The sequence below is a fragment of the Stegostoma tigrinum genome, chromosome 4 (assembly GCF_030684315.1).
Source record: "Stegostoma tigrinum isolate sSteTig4 chromosome 4, sSteTig4.hap1, whole genome shotgun sequence".
Lineage (NCBI taxonomy): Eukaryota > Metazoa > Chordata > Chondrichthyes > Orectolobiformes > Stegostomatidae > Stegostoma > Stegostoma tigrinum.
In genome coordinates this window covers 17,510,856-17,533,127 of record NC_081357.1, presented here as the reverse complement: position 1 = coordinate 17,533,127, position 22,272 = coordinate 17,510,856, and positions in this window count along the sequence as shown.

The window sequence follows — 22,272 nt, the reverse complement described above, 5'->3', positions numbered from 1 at the left end:
TTGGTGAAGTGGATGAACTGTTCGAGCTCCTCTGGGGAGCAAGAGGCGGCGCCGATACAGTCATCAATGTACCGGAGGAAGAGGTGGGGTTTGGGGCCTGTGTAGGTGCGGAAAAGGGACTGTTCCACGTAACCTACAAAGCGGCAGGCATAGCTGGGGCCCATGTGGGTGCCCATGGCCACCCCCTTAGTCTGTAGGAAGTGGGAGGAGTCAAAAGAGAAGTTGTTGAGGGTGAGGACGAGTTCGGCTAGGCGGATGAGGGTGTCGGTGGCGGGGGACTGGTCGGGCCTGCGGGACAGGAAGAAGCGGAGGGCCTTGAGACCATCTGCATGCGAAATGCAGGTGTATAGGGACTGGACGTCCATGGTGAAGATGAGGTGTTGGGGGCCAGGGAATTGGAAGTCCTGAAGGAGGTGGAGGGCATGGGTGGTGTCACGGACGTAGGTGGGGAGTTCCTGGACCAAAGGGGAGAAAATGGAGTCCAGATAGGTGGCGATGAGTTCGGTGGGGCAGGAGCAGGCTGAGATGATGGGTCGACCAGGGCAGGCAGGTTTGTGGATTTTGGGAAGGAGATAGAAACGGGCTGTGCGGGGTTGGGGAACAATGAGGTTGGAGGCTGTGGGTGGGAGGTCCCCTGAGGTGATGAGGTCATGAATGGTGTTGGAGATGATGGTTTGGTGCTCGGGTGTGGGGTCATGATCGAGGGGGCGGTAGGAGGTGGTGTCGGAGAGTTGGCGTCTGGCCTCGGCGATGTAGAGGTCAGTGCGCCATACTACCACTGCGCCACCCTTGTCTGCGGGTTTGATGGTGAGGTTGGGGTTGGAGCGGAGGGAGCGGAGGGCTGCCCGTTCTGCGGGGGAGACAAAAAACAAACCCTTCTAGGATCCAGTTGAAGACAGAAGATCAAATTTTTAATTGCAATGTAATATTAGTTAAGTTGACATTCATTGATTTTCGTCAGCCTTTTCCTTTGCTCCTTCTAATTTTTATCATTTTGAGTATTACAATCATTAGACTGGGGTAGTGTGATGACACTGAGAAAGAGCAAATACAGCTTTGAGTCATATTCCCAGTTCTTCAGCTCAATGCAGACTGTAGTCCTGCAAGTAGATGAATAAAACATTAAAAAATTACAGCTGAAGTCATTAGCATGGTGAAGGATTAGAAATGGAAAATGAAACATAATTGATGCTATGGGCAAGCTAAATTAGTTTCTGTTTCTTAGCTAACTTAGAATGGAAACTATTTGGTTCCAGGTCAGTTGGTATGTGGAATTTTCCAGCCCTGATCTACTTCTACGTCCTCCTCATTAAATCTTGCAATAGAAGATAGTAAGTTGATGTACATTATGCAATAGTCCAAAAACCACAAAGTCACAAGCCCATGTTAAAGAGACACAGTTTCACAATCAAACCATCTTTTTCAAGGTTAGTTGGAATAAATTACGATTAATCTATTGGAGTTTCTAAGTTCTACTTCATGTAACCACCCTTTATTTCTTCAAGATATCACATTGAAGGTATAACCTGAAGATTAATCTTTACGCAGCCTTATGAGGAACTTTGATCAGCCTCTAAACAGCATCTGAATATAGCTGGGCTGACTCATTGCTTCCCTTTCTATCTCCAGAATATTTTTCCTTTCTGTCATGGTGGTTGTGATAGATCAAAGAGGCAACATCGCACAAGTCACATCTCATCTAATATTCAGTGCCATTGAGCCTAATGGATCTGAATATCAAGTGGGGCAAATAAACTCACTGGTACCAACTCAATTCTTCTGTCTTGAGAAAAAGAAAGTAGAAGTTGACTTTAGAGAACCCTTTAAAATTGCGAATGGTTTTAACACAGTGAATACAGAGAGAATGACATTTTTGGGAAAGTTTGTAACTCGAGACCATCAATATAAGGTAAAGTGGAACACAAACAGCAGTATGGGTTGAATGACCTGTTCTGTCTTGTTACTTCAACATAATTATTTGTGTGTAAAAAGGCAGTCAATGAAACACTGCCTGATTTCCACTGTCATGGACAGCAAATACTTAAGAACACCACTAGTTGCAAGCTACCTCTTCAAGCCAGTCATCATGATTGTCTTGGCTATATATTGCAGCTCCTTCATTGTAACTGGATCAAAATCCTGGAAATACTTTCTCAACTGCATCAAAGGTGTCCCATCACCAGAAGACTGCAGTACTCAAGGCATGCAGCTCACCACCATCTTCTTCCGAGCAGTTTAGGGATGGGCACAAAAATGTCGGCCCAGCCAATGATGCTACGTTGATTTTATGAACCATTTTAAAATTAAAATCCTACCAGACAAAGTGAATTTCTAACTCATTATCTGGTGGCATTGCTGTCTTTAGGACCTAACAATATTGAAAATTGCATGTAGGACTTTGAGATCTAATCCACACTGTGACACAGAAGGTTGAACATAGCAAGACTATCTCACAAAACCATTCTTCCTTATTTGCTAATGGATTGAAGGGCCAGCCCCAAGTCTGGGTTATGTGATGAGTGTGAGGCTGAAGGAAGCAGGGAGACCCAGACACTGCAGGAAATATTGCAGACAAGCTTACGTCTTAACCTTGCATTATTATCCACTTCAATGTTGTTTTCCCAGAAGAGCTCAGTGAAATAATGTTAACAATTTCCATTAACCTCTTTAAATGTCAAGGAACAGTTGCCTTGTCCATCCAATCTTCCTTGATCATTGCTTGGGGCTACCAAAACCTCTATATGCCATTTAAATGAGTTGAGCTTAGGAACTGTGAGTAGGACACAAAGCTGTATCTACCCTTTCTCAGTGTCATCCCACTACCCCTAGGCTAAATGTTGTAATACTTAGTCTGATGAAAACCAGAAGTACTGTATGAAATGGCTCATGAAAATCTATGAATGTCAACCTCAGATTAATTAATAATATTTCAGAATTGAAAATTTGACTGAAAAAGGAAAAGAAGTTACAGGATTAATTTTTTGCTTTATTCATCAAGAAAGGGATGGAAAAGTCTTAGTTTTTGTGGTCAGTGGGCTGGTTAGAAGCTATTGAAACAAACATTTAAGAGACTTAACTTGATGCTTATATTGGTAATTTAAATTGGAACTGAATATGAAAATACTTGAGCTAGTAATTCTTATTTTTAAAATTTAATGAAACTAATTCTTTTCCTATGATCTGGCAATAATATCAATAGTGGCTTGCATTTATATAGCATCTTTAAAATAGTAAGCCTTCCAAAGATATTTCACAGGACAGCAGTCAACCAAATATTGATGCTGAGCCAAAGAGAGGCATTTTAGGATAGCAGGCTGATAGCTTGGTCAAAGATTTTAAGCAGTACCTTGAAAGAGAGACAGCGAGACAGAGAGAGAGAGAGAGAGAGAGAGAGAGAGAGAGAGAGAGGGAGAGAAAGAATGTCTTAGAAATTTATGGATGGAGTACAGAACTTGAGAACTTAAGTGTGAAATGACTGAGTATGGCAGGTGAATGCTAGATGAAGGAAGTGCAGAATGTACAGACTAGAATTGGAGGAGCACAAAGTTCTCAGTAAAATGGAGAGGCTACACAAATTTGGAGATGAGAGAAGCCATGTAGGTATTTGAACACCAGGGATGAGAAGTTTAAATAAAAATTCAAAGAAATGCACATGCTACAAATCAGAAACAAAAACAGAAATTTCTGGAAAATCAGAGAAGTTTAAAATTGACCTGCTATTGGGCTAGTTTTAAGTTCGGAGCATAGTACTGAGTAGGACTTAAATGCGAGTTGAGATACAGGCTGCATCCAGATTGTGGAGAATGGAAGAGGAGAGCGGACTGGGAAAGCATTGGATTGTCTGGAGCCTGGAAGTTAATGAAAGTGTGGCTGAGGTTTTCAACCCAAATTAGGCTGAGACGTGGTCAGAGAAGAGCAAGCGGTTTCATTCAGTGGGAGACCAAATTCATTAATGTTCGAAAAAGTGCCAAAGACTCCTTTGAAATGCCTTTTGTTGTTTTGCTATTGTAAAGGCACCATAATAAAGCTAATTGTTTTGTTTTTATTATCTTTTTACCTCAGGCCAGTGCTTCCCAAACCTTTTCCCACTATGACTACATGTTAAAGGTTGAAAATCGTTGCAATCCCTTGGAAAAAAACAGAGAAGCAGGGGTTAGCAGAAGTAGGAGTGGAGCTTGTATAATTCAGTCAGAGCTCCAATGTAGCCCATGTACTGCCTCAGTGCAAATGACAGCAACACCTCGGAAAAAAAAGCAAAGAACTGCCTATTAAAATACAGATTGCATTATTTCAGCACAGCAACTTCATAGACCTTGTGCAGTTCTTCGTCACTTTTTTCAGATGAGCCAAAATTTATATCTAATTCATATTGAATATATTTCTGATTTATAAAATCCACAGATCAATTGAACTCATCTAATTTAAAATGTACGTGACGACAGTGTTTTATTATTGCTGTTATATTTGTCCTTTAAAGAGCATTGTACAAGTTCAACTGATTGCTTGAAGTTCCCAAATCAGTACCTATTATATTGTGAGATTGTTAAGTAGGTCACAGTGTTTCATTTCAAAACAATTTCAAATTGATAAGCCTAATATTGTATTATATACTAATGTGGTGTGTCAACATTTCACATCATGTTAGTTTCTCTAAAAGCAGCTACATTCTAAATAGGGTGTGCCAATTCTCAGTGCTTTCTGTGCTTAATGCTAACAAGAAGAGCAATCTCTTTGGTGAAATACTATATGCAGAATAGATTGACTTAAACTTTGGCTTATGGGTCACACTCACCCTGTAAGACACAAGATTCAAATTCATAAAGCATAAGCATGGTTTTCTTTTTGTGTTTTGATGATCTTTCTTCTCTAGTTTGCTTCATTTTGCTTTTATGACAGGTGTGCAGAGCTTTTGGCACTGCATTCTTGGTAATTGACACATCACGTTTTGAAATCCAGCATGTGTCATTCACAAATTCAGATATGTGCAAATTAATAGGAACTGGTGAGGTGTCTTATGGAGTTCTGTGTCCAGTTCTGTTCGCCCTGTTACAGGAAGGATATTATTAAGCTGTAGTAGGTTCAGCAAGATTTACCAGGTTGATACCAGGAGTGGAGAGTTTCAGTTGGAGGGAGACGCTGGACAATTTGGAACTTTCTTCACTGGAATGTAAGACATTGACAGGTGACTTTATAGAGGTTTATAAAATCATGAGGGCTATAGATAAGGTGAGTGGCAGGTGGTTTTTTTTCCCCCTAGAGTTGGGGATTTCAAGACTTGGGAGCATATTTGAAGTGAGAGGAGAACAATCTAAAAGGACATGAGGGACACATTTTTTTACATGGAGTGGTTTGTGTGTAGAATGAACTTCCAGAGGAAGGGGTATATGGGGAATCAGTAACAATGTTTAAAAGACGTTTAGATAAGTACAAGATAAGCAATATTTGGAGGGATATGGGCCAAGCGCAGGGAGGCTGGAATAGTTTAATTTGGGATTATGGTCAGCAAGGACTGGCTGGGCTGAAGGGTTTGTTTCCATGCTGTATGACTCTATAACTATGGATGCTGGAAATGAGAAACGTAAACAGAAATTGCTGGAAAAACTCAGAAGGGTTGGCAACATTTGTGGAGAGAAAGCAGAGTTAAATTTTTGGGTCCAGTGCTTCAAGTTCTGAGGGCCACTGGACCTGAAACATTAAGACTGCTTTCTCTCCGTGAATGCTGACAGATCTGCTGAGTTTTTTATAGAAATTTCTGTTTTCATTTTATTTGGTGACCCTACTTGGGGCTCCAAGCACAACTTTGGGAAGCCCTGCATTATGCGGTCCCTGGTGATTGGGGGTGACATTCTTCCACTCTGGTGTTGAGCATCCTGAGTGGTTAAATAGGCCAATACTGGATTGACAAACCCCACCACACATGCAACAGATCTTTGCTAAAGCAGGTAAGTGCTACACTTAGGATTTCATACACTTCTTCCACTGTTTGCACTCGGCCTCCGTGTTGAGCAGTCTTGGATTAGAGATTCCCGCGAGTCATTGTGGATATTGAATTCTTTTTCCCGGTGGTTTTTGAGGATGTGCTTGGGGTGGCACGGTGGCTCAGTGGTTAGCACTGCAGCCTCACAGCATCAGGGACTCAGGTTCGATTCCCGTCTTGGGAAACTGTCTGTGTGGAATTTGCACATTCTCCCCGTGTCTGCGTGGGTTTCCTCCAGGTGCTCCAGTTTCCACCCACAGACCAAAGATGTTCAGGTTAGGTGGACTGGCCATGCTAAATTGCCCATAGTGTTCAGGGGTGTATGGGTTATAGGGCGATGGGTCTGGGTGGGATGCTTCAAGGGGTGGTGTGACTTGTGGGGCCGAAGGGCCTGTTTCCACACTGCAGGGAATCTAATCTAATCTGTAAGTCTTTCCCTCTTGACAACTACTTGTCATGACAGAGTTTGGAATAGAAAGCATACCTTGGAAGCCTTGTGTCAGGCCTGTTGATGATGTGGCACATTCACAGCCAGAGCCACAGCCTTGATATTAGGGATGTTGGGTTGCAAGAAGACACTGATATTGGAGTGTCTATTGTGCCAGTGCGTTTGCAGGATTTTGTGGGGGTCATTGCTGGCAATATTTCTCAAGTGATTTTAGGTGCATTGTTCGTATCTGCAGGCCATACAGGAGCGTGAGTAACATTGTTGTCCTGTAGACCATAAGCTTGGTGGTGGGTCTGAGGCCTTAGTCATCAATCACTAGGTTTCTCAGATGGCCAAAGACTGCACTGGCACAGGTGAAGTGATGTTGAATATCTAACTGTAACAGGGCAGCATCTAAGATGACATAGTGGTTCAGTGGTTAGTACTGCTCCCTCACCATACCAGGTACCTGTTCCAGGTGGGGTTTACACATTCTCTCTGTCTGAATGGGTTTCTGTTGAGTGCTCAGGTCTCCTCCCACAGTCCAAAGTCATGCAGGTTTGGTGGACTGGCCATGCTAAATTGCCATGTGGTGTCCAGGGATGTGCAGGCTACATTAACTAGCCACAGGAAATGTGGGGTTGTGGGGATAGACTGGGGGGGCTGTGTCTGGATGGGATGCTTTTTAGAAAGTCGGTGCAAACTTGATAGGCTGAGTGGCCTCTTTCCACACTGTAGGGAGTCCATGATTCTGACTGATACTGAAATTTTCTCTCAAGACTTGTAGATTTTCTCTTTTTGCCCCAGAGTTAGCAATGCATATTTCTCTGCATGAAAGAATTGCCTTTTGGCTCTGGAAACGTCTTTACTGTTCAGTTTACATACGGAATCATTGGACATTTAGAGAGGGAAATGAAACAAATGAACAAGAAGAGTGAAAAATGAAAAAAGCTGAAAATACACCAAAAATTTTAGAAAAAGGGCAGATACAATAGGTCAGCCAGAAATTCATTCTCAGTTCCTTCTCCACAACTTTCTCTGAACTTTTGACATCTTTCCCAAGAGATCAGATGTTTTTGACAGGATGCGGTGTTGCAGAAATCATCACAATTGTCTTGAACAGGTTTAATTCACCAGAGGGCCTTTTCTTGCTGTTGCATATTGCCTGTATATCCTAAATATCTAGATCAAGAAAAATTGAACCCCAGCACACTTACCAATTCTAAAGTCTGGCCTGCATCAAGAGTGAAAGGTCTTTCTTGATAGTCTTTACAATGTTCATGGATTTGTTCTGCTGAAAAGGCTGAGTTATCTTCAATTATCAGACACATTATTTAATCCAGAGTTTGACTGTGATCCTTATCCATTTTGTTTTTGGTGTTAATGTACAATTTTTACATTAACTCGTAGCATCTTGATTGATTAGATTGATCATATTCATATCAGGCTGGTAGCACATCCACTTCAGAGTCAGAGTGACGACAGAGATTTGAGAACTGTGATGCCTTACGTTGCTGCACTGTCCGAGGTGCTGATTTTTGGAAGGGAAGTTGGACTGAAGCAATTCTTCCTTGTCAGGTGAATGTAAAATATCCTACTGAGTAATTTCAAAGAGAATTTGTGGAGCGGCCTTATTAATGTTCATACCTGCACCATCGTGTATGTGCCCAGCTAGCTCAACACAACACAGGGGTGAATGCTCAAACTTTCCTGGTACATTCAGCACATTATTCCCACTACAGATGTATATATCTATTTAACCAATTAGATGAGGAAAGCTCAGATTTATCATCATGATTGTTATAATTAGTCACCGCATTAGAACATTGTGTACAAGTGATTGTAATGGCAAATAGTGTGCCTCATTTGAACCCCACAATTAGATTTCAGCTGATTTTACAGAGCTAAGTGAAGTGGACATGATATTTTATCATTGCAGCAAACCTTTAAGCACTGCTGACTATCTAGAGTAGATAGGTGCTTGCTAGCTGGTGAGTATACAATGGTCTGAAGACTCTCTTTCCATTCTGCAAAACTTCATGACTCTAACTTGTCCCAAATTTGTGCCAATCTATCTTGGAGCGTCATCTTTAAATCCTTCTTGTGAGCCCCACCACCAGACCAAATCGACTCTTGTTAAACCAACAATTAGTGTTTATCTGTCTGTGGCAAAAGTAAACTCTCCTTCATTATTTTTCGTGATTTTTCTGCAGCCTTTGACAGAATTAGCTACACCATCTTCCTCCAGAGTTCACTTGTATGTGACTGCAATTACTTGTCTTTATTCCTACCCATCTAATTGTAGTCATTGTTTGCACTGGCTTCTCCTCCTGTTTTTCACCATTACTTCCGGTGTCCCCTGATGGCTGTAAGAACATGGGGTTTGGAAGCAGGTATAGGCCATTCAGCCTGCTCTGTCATTTTATAAGATTTTAACTGATTCACTTGTGGCCTCAACCCCACTTTGCTGTCTGCCCCATAACCCTTGACTCCTTGTCTATCAAAAATCCACCTGACTCAGCTTTTAATAACCTGAATAACGCAGCTTCCACTGCCCCAGGAAAGAAAATACCTCGGACTAAATGACACTGAAAGAAAAAAAAACTCCTCATTCTTATCTTAAAAGAGAGATCTCTTAATTTCAAACTATGTCCCCTAGAGTTCTCTTCTGAAGAAGAGTATGTGACTCAAAATGTTAACTTTGCTTTCTCTCCATAGATGCTGCTAGACCTGTTGAGTTAAAAATATTCCATCTCTGCCCCTGCCTCAGCTCATCTGCTACTGAAACCCTTTTCCAGGCCTTCACTTCCTGTAGATTTGCAAATTCCAAACCCTTCATGGCTGTCCTCCCACATTCTACCCTCCTTAAACTTGAGATAATCTGTAATTCTTCTGCCCATGTCCTTGCTTATGCCAGACCATACATTCCAGTGTTCAGTGGTTTATATTGCCTTGCTTTTAGAACTCTCATTTTTCTTTTGAAACTTTTCCATTGATTAAATCCTCCACATCCCTACAAATTCCTCCAGCACCCTAAACATCTGAGGCATCAATACTCATTTAATTCTGGCAACTTCATCATCCCCACCGGTTTTATTTCTGTACTAAGTCAGGTCACCATAGTCTTACCAGACCATGCGGCTGCTCTCATTGGAGATAGACAACTAGTGGTGATTTAACTGGATGGACACCAAACTTCAGACAAAGGGAGAGACTGAGTAGGAAAAACCTTCACAGTAACCTCAGCTGGTGTAGGAATTGAACCCACATTGTTAGCACCACCCCACCTTACAAAACAACTGAGACAAATCTACCCCCAGCTGCTCTACCACTGGGGGATGAGCCATCAGCTGCCTGGGCTGCGTGCTTTGGAATTCTGATGCTCAAACTCTCTCTCTCTCCTCCTGTGCTCCTTCAGAATGTTTCTTAAAAATGATCAGGTTTTTAGTGGTCTCTCCTAACAGCGTCTAAAGTAGGTCTTTGTCAGATTGTGCAATGGGACTGGAAAAGGAACGGGTGACCGACAGGAGCAGGCGGAGAAGGGTGATGAACATAAAATCCAATCAAAGTGGTCACAAATTTTAAATAAAATGTATTGTTAGGACGTACTTTTAAATCTCCAGTAGGGTTGGGAGGACGGGAGGGGGGTGTTTGGCGACAAGAGTGAGTAGATTTGAAGCAAACTAGCTTGTACAGAGGGACGAATCTACTGATGAGAATCATCATCCCTGTTAAATGGGTTAATTCGAAGCAGATTACACACAGTGGTACGCGACCAGCTTTATTGCAAAAGAAGAGTTAATGAATGAATGAATGAAAGTTCTTTTCGGTATATTTCCGGGATGGTGGTGTAGGGAGAAAGAGGGGAAGGTGCTGTTGCAAAGTATTCTGCGTGGGTGTAGCCACTGAAGGTTTTTTTTGTTCCTGTTGCACTGAATTTTTTTTCCATGACGTCTTAACTGGAAGAGTGACATAAACTGCACCCTCTGACCAGCCCTCCTAGCGCCAGATTGTGGCTTCACCTCCCAGGCAGCGTGACGTCTAACACCCAGTTCTGTTAAAATTACACAAGAGACTTTGTGGGCACAAGCTAGAGTTCAGCAACATCATCGGCGTGTACTTTAATGTTCCTTTCCCACATCCTACCCTCATTTATTCCGATTGCAGCAATAATCCTTCGAATGCTGCTTCCAACATTAGAAGGATCATTAGAAGATGCAGAAATATACTGGGGTCACAAACGATGCAGGGAATTATGTCATCTAGAAGGAAAGATGGTTCAATTTATTTAAGCACTTAATAATACGATTTGTAACATGAATGTAGGATATATGGCAATTAAATCATCATACATGATTGACACAGCTTTTAAACTATTTAGTAGGGAGATTGTTCAACTGAACGGCAAGAAAAGAAACAAGAGGGCAGAGGTGCAGTGTCAAGAGGAGGCAAATGATAAAGTGAGATCAGAAGGGGTTAAAAAAAACCGTATACGGAAGAGCGCGGCAGAAATTAGAACCGGAATACGTAATAAGGGTCAAAAGACAAAACTTAAGTTGTTTTTTTACCTGAATGGACACAGCATTTGTAACACAATAGAAATGTTGACAGCCCAAATGAAAATAAATGCATCTAACTTGATTGCTGTCATGGAGATGTGGTTGCAGCGTGACCAAGACTGAGTGCTCGATATTCAAAGGTATTTGATATTCTGGAAATATGGGAGCAAAGGAAAAGTACCTGGAGTAGCTTTGTTGGTAAGAGGTATTCATGCAGTAGTAAATAGTGATATAGGTGTGTAAGACTGTGATTTTTGAATCAATTTAAGTGGAAATTAGGAGTAGAAAGAGGAAGATGTCACGGGTGGGGGTTGTCTAGACAGTTACTTCCCTGAAGGACAAGCTATAAATCAGGAAATAATGGAAGAATGTAAGAATACCATCACATAGAACATAGAATAGTACAGCACAGTACAGGCCCTTCAGTCCATGATGTCGTGCTGAACTTTTACCCTAATGGTAAGGTCTATCTAACTTTCACCCTTACCTTATACTATCATCCATATGCCTATCTAATAGCCACTTAAATGCCCCTAATGAGGCTGACTCCACTACCCTCTCGGGCAATGCATTCCACGCCCCAACCACTCTTTGAGTGGACTAAGAAAGGGGTTTAGCAGCAAAGATGGTTGAGGAATTATGCAAGACTTATGAGAAAATAGTTCATGATTCATGGCAAAGATATGTTTCAGTGAGGCAGAAGAATTCTAGGAACAAGGTAAATCAACCATGGTTCACCAGAGACGTTAAAACTAGCATCAGATCGAAAGAGAAAAACATCCAATGTAGCAAAGATCAGTGGTATGCCAGAGTGTAGGGAAGTTAAAAAAAAACAACTGAAAAAATAATACTTTTGGTGAAAATAAACTTTGAGGGTCAATTTGCAAGTCAAGATGGTCAGCAAGAGTTTCTGTAAATATATACAAGACAAAAAATGCCAAAGGGAAGACAAGACCCTTACATAATGAGGCTGGTAATTAATAATGGGAAACCAGGAAATAGTAGAGGAGTTAAATAAATACTTTGCATTGTCTTCATTGTAGAAGGCACCAATAGCATCCCAAATTATTAAATGTTGAAAAGGCAAAGGGAGGAGAGGAAATAAATATAATAAATGTTTAGATAAAAAGTGCTAGGGAAGCTAATGGAGCTAAAGACTGATAGATTCCCTGGACCTAATGGAATGCTTCCTAGATATTAAACTAAGCTGCTACAGAGATAGTGAAGGCATCTTTGAGGAATCTTTAGACACTTGAAAAGATCCAGAAGATTGGAAAACTACCAGCGTAGCACCATTATTTTATAAAAAATCAAACAACTCTAGGCCAATTAGCTGAATGTCATAGTTAGAGTTATATTAGATTCAATCACAAGGGATGTAATAGCATAGCATTTGACAATTCATAATATGATCAAGTAGAGTCATGAAGAAGAAATTATGTCTTACAAATTTGTTTGAATTCATTAAGGAGCTAACAAGCAGCCTAGATAAAGGGAAGGTGGTGGTGTCTATGGATGTAATATGGATTTTCAGAAAGCATTTGATAAATACATTAGGCTGCTTAAGATAAAAGTCTATGGTGGTGGGGGTAACATATTAGCTCGGATAGGGTACTGGCTAACTACTAGAGCAAAGAGAGTTGGGATAAGAGGTGCATTTTAAGGATGGCCAACTGTAACAAGTGGAGTGCCACTGGGATCTGTGCTGGGCCCACAATTATTTACAATATATCTTAATGATGGAAATGGGAAAGGTGAATGTACTGTAGTCCAGTTTTCTGCTTGATGCAAAAATAGGTGGGGAGGCTAGTGTAATGGACCAGGTCAGACTCCCTCAAAGTATTTTAAAACATAGTCTAGACCCTATTTTTCTTTTCTTATTTTAAAGGCAGATGTGAAGTGGGTGTTCCAGGTGTGACGCAACTGGTAAGACTATTAGGTTTTAGACAAAACAAAATTTATTTGATTTTATTAGCCCTACAGTTAAAACGTGAACAAAAGAAATAGCATTTACAGTAACCTAACTCTTGGAAAACGTAACTGACTCAATACAGCAACTTAACTAATTAACTGTTCCAATATAGTAATGTCCCATAAACACACTCCTTGGTAAAAACGTAAAATCAAACACATTCTTACAGGCAGGAGGGAACAGCATCCAGAGAGAGATTTCAGAGAAAGTCAGGAATCCTTTACTGAAGCTTGCTACATTTCTGGTCCTCAAAACATCTTGTGACTGCTACAGCCAAAAAAAAACAGAACAAACCTGAACTGGGGGTCTAGCCACCCCCTTCCTTTGTTAATCTGCCGCTCCCTGGACCTCTGCCCTCACGACCTCTCTTCAAAAAAAAACCAAGGACAAAATAAAGAAGGGTCTGGGCCTGAAATGTCAGCTTTCCCGCTCCTCTTGCTTGGCCTGATGCGTTCATCCAACTCTACATCTTGCAGCCTTTTTAAAGTGACAGCATTGTCACACAAGTGATGAGGATGACACAAATAGACAGCAGAGGGATATAGACAGGTTAACTGAGTGGACAAAAGAACTTGGAATATAATGTGGGGAAATATGAGGTTACACAGTTTGGCAAGGAAAATAGAGGAGCTGAAAAAACTGCAGAAAGCTACAGAACAAAGGGGATTTGGGGGCTCTTGTCCATGAATCACAAACTGTTTCCATCCAAGTTCAGCAGGTAACAGGGAAGGTTTCATTTCAAAGAGAATGCCATATAAAAGTTAGGGAGGTTTTGCTAAAATTATACAACATTCTCATCAGACCATAGCTGGAATACCGTGGAACAATGTTGGACCTCTTATCTAAGGACACATACATTGACATTGGAGACAGGTCAGAGAGACTTACTTGTGCTGGTACCAGCTGTGGAGGGAAATCTAATGGAATCATAGAGGCATGCTAATTCTGTTCAACTTGTCTGTGCTGATGAGGCATCCCAATCTGACCTAGTCCCATTTGCCAGCACTTGGCCCATATCCCTCTAAATTCTTCCCATCATTCACCCATCCAGATGCCTTTTAAATGTTGTAATTGTACCTGCCTCTACCACTTTCTCTGGCAGCTTGTTCCATGCACGTATCACCCTCCGCATGAAAAAGTTACCATTCAGGTCCCTTTTAAATCTTCCCCAACTCACCACAAACCTATGCCTTCTGGTTTTGGACTCCCTCACCTGGGAAAAAGACCTTTGCTCTTCACCCTATCCATGCACTTCATGATTTCATAAACCTCTATAAGGTCACCATCAGTCTCCGATGCTCCATTGTAAAAAGGTCCAGCCTATTCAGCCTCTCACTGTAGCTCAAATCCTGTAGCCCTGGCAACATCCTTGTTTTTTGTACCCCTTCAAGCTTAATGACATATTTCCTATAGAAGGCTGACCAGAATTGTACTCAGTATTCTAAAAGTGGCTTCACCTACGTCCCTTACAGACACCACATGACATTACAACTTTTATACTCAATGTACTGACCAATGCATGGACTGGACCTGTACTCATTAGAATATAAAAGAACAAGATACCTTATTGAAATATATAAGCTTCTTAGAGAATTTGACAGAGTAGATGCAGAGAGGTTGATTCCCATGTGGGAAGAGTATAGGACCAGCGGGCATTAATTCAAATTAAGAGGTGGCACATTTAAGACATTTGAGGTTGTGAATCAGTGGAATTTTTTAGCAAAGAGGCTGTGGTCATTAAATATATTCAACACTGAGAAGACAGATTTTTAATCAGTAAGGGAAAAAGCAGGGAAGTCAAATTGACGATTATCAGATCGAGCATGATCTCATTGAATCGCTCAGAATTTATGGTCTACACGGCCAAAAAATTACTTTTTATGATTGTACAGTCTTAAAATTGAAATGCAAAGGCATTTCTTCTTCCAGAGTGTAGTGAAAACCTGGAATACTCTGCCCAAGAGAGTTATATTTGAAGAGGAGATAGGTACATGTTTCTAATAGCTGGGAATTGTGGGCTATGAGGAGCTGACAAAAGAGATAAGACCATAAGACCATAAGACATAGGAGTGGAAGTAAGGCCATTCAGCCCATCAAGTCCACTCCGCCATTTAAATCATGGCTGATGGGCATTTCAACTCCACTTCCCTGCACTCTCCCCGTAGCCCTTGACTCCTTCTGAGATCAAGAATTTGTCGATCTCTGCCTTGAGGGCATCCAACGTCCCGGCCTCCACCGCACTCCGTGGCAATGAATTCCACAAGCCCACTACTCTCTGGCTGAAGAAATGTCGTCTCATTTCAGTTTTAAATTTACCCCCTTTAATTTTAAGGCTGTGCCCACGGGTCCTAGTCTCCCCGCCTAAAGGAAACAACTTGCAAGCGTCCACCCCTTCTAAGCCATACATTATCTTGTAAGTTTCTATTAGATCTCCCCTCAACCTTCTAAACTCTAATGAGTACAATCCCAGGATCCTTAGCCTTTCATCATATGTTAAACCTACCATTCCAGGGATCATCCGTGTGAATCTCTGCTCCAGGGCTAGTATGTCCTTCCTGAGGTGTGGGGCCCAAAATTGGGCCAAACTAGAGCTTTATAAAGCCTCAGAAGCACATCGCTGCTTTTATATTCCAACCCTCTTGAGATAAACGACAACATTACATTTGCTTTCTTAATTACGGACTCTACCTGCAAGTTAACCTTTAGAGAATCCTGGACCAACACTCCCAGATCCCTTTGCACTTCTGCTTTATGAATTTTCTCACCATTTAGAAAATAGTCCATGTCTGTATTCTTTTTTCCAAAGTGCAAAACCTCACATTTACTCACATTGAATTTCATCAGCCATTTCCTGGACCACTCTCCTAAACTGTCTAAATCTTTTTGCAGCTTCCCCACCTCCTCAGTACTACCTGCCTGTCCACCCATCTTTGTATCATCGGCAAACTTTGCCAGAATGCCCCCAGTCCCTTCATCCAGATCATTAATGTATAAGGTGAATAGCTGCGGCCTCAACACTGAACCCTGCGGGACACCACTCATCACCGGTTGCCATTCTCAACTCTCTGCCTTCTGTCAGATAGCCAATCCTCAATCCAAGCCAGTAGCTCACCTCGAACACCATGGGCCTTCACCTTGCTCAGCAGCCTCCCGTGAGGCACCGTATCAAAGGCCTTTTGGAAGTCTAGATAGATAACATCTACTGGGTTTCCCTGGTCCAACATACTTGTTACCTCTTCAAAGAATTCTAACAGGTTTGTCAGGCAAGACCTCCCCTTACTAAATCCATGCTGACTTGTTCTAATCTAACCCTGCACTTCCAGGAATTTAGAAATCTCATCCTTGACAATGGATTCTAGAATTTTACCAAGAACCGAGGTTAGGCTAATTGGCCTATAATTTTCCATCTTTTGCCTTGATCCTTTCTTAAACAAGGGAGTTACAACAGCAATTTTCCAATCGTCTGGGACTTTCCCTGACTCCAGTGACTTTTGAAAGATCACGACCAAAGCCTCCGCTATTTCCTCAGCCACCTTCCTCAGAACTTGAGGATGTAGCCCATCGGGGCCAGGAGATTTATCAATTTTTAGACCTTTTAGCTTTTCTAACACTTGCTCTTTTGTAATGCCTACCATGCTCAACTCTGCCCCCTGGCTCTCCCTAATTGTTGGCAAACTACTCATGTCTTGCACTGTGAAGACTGACGCAAAGTACTTATTAAGTTCTTCAGCTATTTCCTTATCTCCCATCACTAGCCTTCCAGCATCAATTTGGAGCGGCCCAATATCTACTTTTGGCTCTCGTTTGTTTCTTATGTACTGAAAGAAGCTTTTACTATCATTTCTAATATTACTAGCTAGCCTACCTTCATATTTGATCCTCTCCTTCCTTATTGCTCTCTTTGTTATCCTCTGTCTGCTTTTATAGCCTTCCCAATCTTCTGATTTCCCAGTGCTCTTGGCCACTTTATAGGCTGTCTCTTTTTCTTTGATATATTTCCTGACTTCCTTTGTCAGCCACGGCTGTCTAATCCCACCCCGGATAATCTTTCTTTTCTTTGGGATGAACCTCTGTGCTGTGTCCTCAATTACACCCAGAAACTCCTGCCATTGTTGGTCTCCTGTCTTCCCTGCTAGGCTCTGCTTCCAGTCAATTTTCGTCAATTCCTCTCTCATGCCCCTGTAATTACCTTTCTTTAACTGTAACACCGTTATATCCGATTTTGCCTTCTCTCTTTCAAACTGCAGACTGAACTCTACCATATTATGATCGCTGCCTCCTAAGTGTTCCCTTACTTTAAGATCTTTTATAAAGTCTGGCTCATTACATAGCACTAAGTCCAGAATAGCCTGCTCCCTTGTGGGCTCCATCACAAGCTGCTCCAAAAAGCCATCCTGCAAACATTCCATGAATTCCTTTTCTTCGGATCCACCGGCAACATTATTCACCCAATCCACCTGCATATTGACGTCCCCCATGATCACCCTGACCTTGCTGTGGTCAGAGAGATGTTGGGGCAGATCTTATTGAATGTCAGGGGGAGCTTGAGGGATGATAGGCTACTCCAGCTTCTTTTAAGTCTTTTATGTTCTTCTGTGACAGCTTTAATCTAGCATTAAACATATTTCTTCAAATTTCTGACTAGCATTAGTAAAATTCAAAATTCTAGAGTTTACACCATCTTCTGCATTACGTCCAGTGATGCTCAACATCGATGAATTCTGCTTTTGTTCTGTTATTAATACGAAAATGCCCCACCCTTGAGTTTTCTCCTGAATTCTGGCATTGCCACAAGAAGAAACATACAAAGAACAAGAAACAGTACATCCCAGGAAGGGGCCTTTTGGCCCACCAAGACACACGCTATCTTTCTAAACTAAAATCCTTTTCCCTCTACGGGGTCCATATCCCTCTATTCCCTGCCTATTCATAAATCAGTCAAGTTATAGGGAGAGGCTGAATAGGCTGGGTCTATTTTCCATCGAGCATCTGAGACCTTATAGATGTTATAAGATCATGACGGGCATGGATAGAATTAATTGAAAAGGTCTTTTCCCCAGGGTAAGACAGTCCTAAACTAGAGGGCATAGGTTTAAGGTGCGAGGGGAAAGATTAAAAAGGGTCTTAAGGGAAAAATTTTTCACACAGTGGATGGTGTGTGTATAGAAGTGGTGGAGGCTGGTACAATTACAACATTTAAAAGGCATCTGGATGGGTATATTAATAAGAATGGTTTAGACGGATATGGGCTAAATGCTGGCAAATGAGATTATATTAATTGAGGATATCTGGTCTGAATGGATGAGTTGGACAGAAGGATCTGTTTCCATGCTGTACATCTCTATGACTCTAAGATACCTCTCAAACATTGCTATTGTATCCACATCCACTGCATCCATGGGCAGGGCATTCCAGGCACTTACTACCCTCAATGTAAAAGATGTGAATCTCCTTAACCCTTTCAATGTACACCTATGTCCCCTAGTAGTTTACATTTCTACCCTGGGAAAAAGACTCTGACAATCAATTCAATCCACTCCTCTCACAATTTTGTAAACTTCTATCAGGCCAGCTCTAGTCAACGTTCTAGTCAAAACAAACCAAGTTTGTCCATTCTCTCCAAACCAAGCAACACCTTGGTAAACATCAAAGTGGTCACAACCTGCCAATCAGCAGTATTTTACTTCTGAGTTAATTTTCTTGCCTTTTTTTTCTCCATTGAAAATTATTGCAATCATGTGAGGAATTATTGAAAATAAAGATGATTTCTGTTGGGGAGAGAGTAGCATTCAGGCATCATCAGCATCCCTTTTGTGCATCACCCAGCTTCCATACTTTGTGGGAGCAAATTGTTCAGGTTGTGTATCATAGCTGCACCTACTCTGTCCTCACTGGTAAAGATTTGTTTTCACTTTCCAAGACAGAATTAGTTCAATAGTTGTAGTATTTTAATGGTTGTTTTCACTCTGTGGACATTACTGGCAATGACAGAATTTGTGACCCAACTCTGTTTCCCTGAGATGGTGACAGCAAGCTGTTAGAGCCTGTCTACTGATGTACACCCATGATGTTAGGAAATTATTGGATATTGATCCATCAAAATGGAAAGGATGGTGCAGTGGAAATATATTATAATGTGAATGTGAGTATCCAGAAATCCTGATACATTTAGACCAAGTTATAGCAGAACAACCATGTTAATAAAAATTACTTTTGATTTTTAACTACAAAACTGAAACTTCAAATAAATATGTTATACTTTTGTGAGCCATGCGACAGACAGACACACACACACACACACACACACACACACACACACACACACACAGAAGGCATTTGCACTATATTGGGCCCATCTGATTGGAACAGAAAAAGACCATTAAGTCTTTCAAACCTGTCACAAATTCTAGGTCAGGCCTGATCATCTCTTCAATGCAATTTTTCCACACTATCTCCATTCATGTCCTTAATATCAGAAGTCTATTAACTTCTGTCTGAACTGGTTGAATGATTTGAGCTTACACAGCTCTCTGGGATGGAGGATTGTAAAGACTCACCGCGCTCAGAGTGAAGAAACCCCTCCTTACCGTTTTCTGACATTACACAGAATGTGTGAGAAAATGTGAAAAGATTTCATCCTATTTCTGTGATTTTGTGAGGGGGGGTGGGGTAAAAATTGATTTCAAACCAAGATGTGGGAGTTGGAATGCACCTGGTTCATCAGAAAAACACCTCAGGGTTCGAAACTGGTGTCTACAAATCTTTCACGCTAGAGCAGTTCTCACAACCGAATAGTCTTCTCCTTGTAGCAGACCTCCAATACATGTCTTAACTGGGATAGTGCTCGTGATTTTGGGAGTGACAGCATTCCTGTGCAACTGCTGTAGGTTTGACGGGAGCTGCTTTCCTGAAGGCATCATGGTCAACTGTGTTGCATCTTCTGAATGAATGAATGAATTCATTTTATTGTCATGTGCACTTGAATGAGCACAGTGAAAAGCTCGCAATGTCGAACGATCTTAGTTACAAGATACCTAGATACAAATACTTAAGTATTTGGTATATAATAGGAAAACAAACATCCAGTATAAGAATGAAAAGGATTCATTTTTAAAATGTGCTCAATTTACAGATTTTCCACGTCAGTCCATGCTGGCTCTTATGTTCCAGAACCTACTGGATCTCCAGGTCATGCTGCATTAAAACCCGAAACCTCATCTTCTCGTGATGACTCCAGTCCGAGACTCATCTCCTGCAATGGCCTCAGTCCCTTCAGTTGCTATTGCTGCATTCTTTATCACAGCGTGTATTCTTTAGCTAACGGAGCTGCAACATGGTGCTCCCTTTGGCCTCTGGTTTTCTTTCAATGATAAATATTATATACAAGTGTGGTTGTCTACCTCTTCATAGATTGTCATCTTGCTGCGGTAGACAGGCTCAAGTGTTCTGTTCATCCTGGGAATGATGCCGTCTCCATGGCAGTAGGGTCGGAGGGGAAGAACCAGTCATGGCATAACCCAAAACAAAGTCCTCAGAGATTTTTCAGATGGAAGATGTTTGTGTGATATTGATGGCTGCAAAAGGCTTCAGCCATGGAGAGATCCTCAGTTGCTGAGGTTTCCTTGCCACTGGAACTGGATCTACTTTCTGTCTGCTGATGGGCAACAACATTCCCAATTTGAAAGATGTACTGCATAAAGCATCGAGCTAGAGGAACTCAGCCCACCTGACAAGGGACACAATTCTTTGAGAACACCCGTCGGCACATGGAGGTACTGAAAATGAACCTGAGAAAGGAATGCTGATGACATTAAGGACCAATTTCACTGCCTAGAAACCAAATGTGCAGTCAGAGTTGAGGCTCGAGGATAAGGATCATCAGACACAAGGACCCATAAAATCCATGACCAGTGACATGGAATTTCCTAGAGGGACAATCACAATCACACTCACTAGCGGGTGATTGTTAAAGGCCATATACTATATACTATTATGGATTCATAATGTGAATGTGGTGTCTTTCATAATCACAGTCGAGCAAACAGTATTCTGGAAGCAAAATAATTTGAAAGCTGAAAAGCTCTCATCTGCACCCCATTTTGTTTAAATGAGACTGTAGCCCCATGCCAATTAAATGTGCTTGGCAACTGGTAATAATTAATATCTCTTGCATCCCAGCAATGCATGAGTTAGGATATATGAACAAAGATGATATCTAGCCAACAGTAAAAAAATGCGACTGTATCAGATTGTAGAAGTGGGCCAAACCTCAAATTCTCGAGAAGTAAACAAATTACTTTGGTGTGCTGTGATTTTTATTGGTGCAGAGAGTGCACCTTGATAAAATGCTCCCAAATTCTTCCAAAATTAGGGGTTGATTTCACAATTGATCTGAGCAATTTAGGCAAAAGATTCATGGACACTGAGTGCTGTATCTGGAAAGCTGCAGTTCACAGTTTGCTGAGCATTACCAGAACTATAACGAAAAGCCAGGGAACTGGAGGCCACTGGTGACTAAGTTGTTGGAGTGGATTCTGAGGCACAGGATATATCTGCATTTGGAAAGGCAAGGACTGACTAGAGATAGTCACCATGGCATAGTGCGTGGCAAATTGTGTCTCACTAGCTTGATTGAGTTAACAAAGTGGATACAAAATTGGCTTGAAGGTAGGAGATAGAGGGTGGTGATAGAGGGTTATTTTTCTGACTGGAGGCCTGTGACCAGCAGTGTTCCATAAGGATCAATGCTGGGTCCGCTGCTTTGCGTCATTTATATAAATGATTTGGATGTGAATATAGGAGGTATCGTTAGTAAGTTTGCAGATGACATTAAAATAGATTATGTACTGGACAGTGAAGAAGGTTATTTCAGAGTAAAATGGGACCTTGATCAGAAGGGACAGTGGGCCAGGGAGTGGCAGATGGAGTTCATTTTAAACAAATATTGCATGTTGATAAGGCAAGCCAAGGCAGGACATATACAGTTAATGGTAGGGTCCTGGGGAGTGTTGTTGAACAAAGAGGCCCAGGGTGCAGGCACAGAGTTCCTTGAAAGTGGAGGTACATGTAGACTGGGTGATGAAGAAGGCATTTGGCATGCTTGCCTTTATCAATCAGTGCATTGAGTATAGGAGTTGGAATGTCATGTTGCAACTGTACAGGACATTGGCGAGGCCACATTTAGAATATTGCATTCAGTTCCAGTCTCCCTGCTATAGGAAAGATGTCATTAAATTTGATATGTTCAGAAAAGATTTACCAGGATGTCGATGGGACTGGAGTGTTTGAGCTATAGAGCGAGGCTGAATCTTTTTTTCCCCGGAACATCGGAAGCAGA